We start from the raw sequence: 3,327 nt of genomic DNA, 5'->3' as shown, positions 1-3,327 counted from the left end.
TACTGCGTCACGGTGCTCCACGGGTTGTCATCAGTGACCGTGGACGACAATTTATCGCCAATGTGGTTGAAGAAATTTTGCGCCTCTGTGGCTCCTCGTATCACCACTCCACCCCTTACCATCCGCAAACCTAACGGTCTCACTGAGAGAACAAATCGAAATCTCACGAATATGCTATCGATGTACGTTGATGCTGACTACAGGAACTGGGACGCCGTCTTACCGTTTGTTACTTACGCGTATAACACCGCCAAGCATGAAGTTACTGGACATTCGCCCTTCTTTCTGCCTTACACACGAAATTTACAGAGTTTTCTGGACACTCTATTACCTTTCTCGCATCAGGAAGATCTGTCCATCGCTCAGACGTTGTGTCGCGCTGAAGAAGCACGTCAACTAGCGCGCCTTCGAACATTGTCTTCGCAAGAACACAGCAAGAGTCGCTACGATGCCAAGCATATCCCCGTAGAGTTTTCTCCTGGTGACTACGTGTGGCTGTGGACTCCTGTTCGTAGAAAAGGATTGTACCGGAAGTTTCTAGCAAACTATTCTGGCCCATTCGTGGTAGTCACTCGTCTCAGCGCTTGGACTGTGTGGTTGGGTGAAGCGTTCTAGGCCTGTCTCAGAAGTACGCCGCTCTTTCACAACGCCATTTCACCTCATCTTTAAATAAACACAGTCACTCGTAACTATATATATATATATATATATATATATATATATATATATATATATATATATATATATATATATATATATATATATATATATATATCCGGCTTCCAGAACACACGGGAGCGCGAACAGCGGGAGTCATACTTCATAAAGAAATTCAGATCACTTACCCACGGAATCAACGAGAGCCCTGGGCGACTGACGTGCCTTCGCGACGTTTCGTGAAACACAGAAATTGAATTACTCAATTAATTTATTTATACATACGTGAAGTCGCACACGTAAGTTGGTCAATATAGCGCGTGAAACTGAACGAATGCGATGCTACGTGAACCAAACGGCGTGTGTTAGTATTATTAGGCTTTATTTTCATCTCTGAGTACTTTTTTAGTATTATTTAATTTTTATATTTTTTGTTTACGTTTTTGTTCATCCTTTACAAGAATACCCATTCATTTATTTTCAGTATGACTGGTTGTACAGTTTTCTGCAAGAGAAGGCAGGCGGAGGGAGGGGGAGAGGGCACATTAGCTTTCCAACGTGGCCATTATTTTCCGAAAGCTGGAGCGGGTCGTATGCTTCTTGTGTGTGTGTGTGTGTGGCCCGATGCCGCGGGCCAGCCGCCGAGCCACGTGAACTTAAAGTCGATCCATGTGTGGGGTGCGAGTAACATGTTCCACATTTTTCCGTTTTTCTTGGTCGCCTCCGCTGGCGGCGCGTCTTACCTATACCCAGTAACAATGCCAGAATTACCTGCTCGTTTCCGGCGGCTCTCCGTCGCTCCTTTCTAGTTCCTCTCCTTCTTCTGCTTCTTGTTGTCTGTTGCTACCTCGTTCGCCCGTTTGTCTCGTTTTTTTTTTTTTTTTTTGGAGGGTCTTTAAACTGTGAGGGTGACCCTCTGCTACGGGAACTTGTATCATTTCACTTACATCCTCCGAAGAAGGCTGGTCCACCAGCCGAAACTGTTAGGATTAAACAAATATTTTATTGTTTTGTTTCCTATACTGCACTATTCTTGAAGTTTATAACTTTTATTACGGTAGCCGGAAGAAACTCTGATCATCTATTTCATCTATATATATATATATATATATATATATATATATATATATATATATATATATATATATATATATATATATATTTGTGTGTGTGTGTGTGTGTGTGTGTGTGTGTGTGTGTGTGTGTAAGGGAAAGAATGTGTACTTAAGGGCTTGTTTTTTGATCGATTGATTTGTGGGATTTTTAACGTCCCAAAACCACCATATTATTATGAGAGACGCCGTAGTGGAGAGCTCCGGAAATGTCGACCACCTGGGGTGCTTTAACGTGCACCCAAATCTGAGTACACGGGCCTTCAACAATTCCGCCTCTATAGGAAATGCAGCTGCCAAAGCCGGGATTTGATCTCGCGACCTGCGGGTCAGCAGCCGAGTACCTTAGCCACTAGACCACCGTGGCAGGTCAAGGGCTTGTTTTTTAGTACGGCAGCTTGGGCTAGTTGGTATGGCATAACGATAGTTATAGCGCGAGAACAAAGCTACGACACCGAGGCACGAAGGACACTAGCACTCATGTCCTTTCTCTGTGTCGTCGTTTTGTTCTCGCGCTACAACTATTGTTTGTTTTTTTGGGTGTTTTGACATAAACCCAGGAAAGTGGCTGGGGGGATAGCCGCCGTGGTAGCTTAGTGGTAGAGCATCGAACGCGTTATTCGAAGGCCGCAGGTTCGGTTCCTGCTCACGGCAAGTTATCTTTTCACCCACTTTTCTTTCTTCTCATTTACATTACAATTGGCCTAATAACTTCCCCTATACCTTCCTTGGCATTATTGTCAGTTAGATCTCATTAATATTGTGTAAAACACGAGAAACGAGCCCTTAAGTATACACTTGTTTCCCTTATATATATATATATATATATATATATATATATGAGATATAACAGACAGTAATGCCAAGGAATGTACAGGGGAAGTTATTAACATTAATGGAATGTAAATAAGAAGAAAGAAAAGTGGATGAAAAAATTACCAACTGTAAGCAGGAATCGAACCTACGACCTTCGAATTAGGAAACCCCTGACTGTCGCTCCTACTTCTAAATTCACAGATAAACCCAAAAAAGTGGATGGAGAGAGGGCCGCTGTAATAGCTCAGTGGTTAGAGCATCGAACGCGTAATTCGAAGGTCGTAGGTTCGATTCCTGCTTACAGTTGGTAATTTTTTCATCCACTTTTCTTTCTTCTTATTTACATTCCATTAATGTTAATAACTTCCCCTGTACATTCCTTGGCATTACTGTCTGTTATATCTCATTATTATTGTGTTAAAAACACGGAAAAACGAGCCCTTAGGTATACACTTCTTTCCCTTATATATATATATATATATATATATATATATATATATATATATATATATATAGGTATGGGATATGGCACAACGGGAGCGTTGTCAACAAGGATAAATATATTTATTTCCCAACAGTTTCGGGAGGGGACCTCCCTTCATCAGGGGATGAGTTATACTGACATGAACTTCCTTGCTGCCGCGTCCCTCTCGCCTTGAAAGACGTTTGCGAGAGTGAGAGGGAACTGGAAGAAGGAAAAAAAAAGAGAGAAAAAAGACGAAAAAAGCAAGAAAAGAAAGAA

General features: G+C 41.9%; 1 non-coding gene across 1 annotated transcript; it reads left to right on the top strand.

The window, feature by feature from the left end:
• Positions 1-2,818: 2,818 nt before the first annotated feature.
• Positions 2,819-2,891, top strand: TRNAT-CGU (transfer RNA threonine (anticodon CGU)). The gene has a single exon. It is a non-coding gene; the product is annotated as a tRNA-Thr (tRNA).
• The last annotated feature ends 436 nt before the right edge of the window (positions 2,892-3,327 follow it).

The sequence above is a fragment of the Rhipicephalus microplus genome, chromosome 3 (genome assembly GCF_043290135.1).
Source record: "Rhipicephalus microplus isolate Deutch F79 chromosome 3, USDA_Rmic, whole genome shotgun sequence".
Lineage (NCBI taxonomy): Eukaryota > Metazoa > Arthropoda > Arachnida > Ixodida > Ixodidae > Rhipicephalus > Rhipicephalus microplus.
Note: the sequence above shows the minus strand (reverse complement) of the source record. Positions and strands in the feature narration are given on the sequence as shown.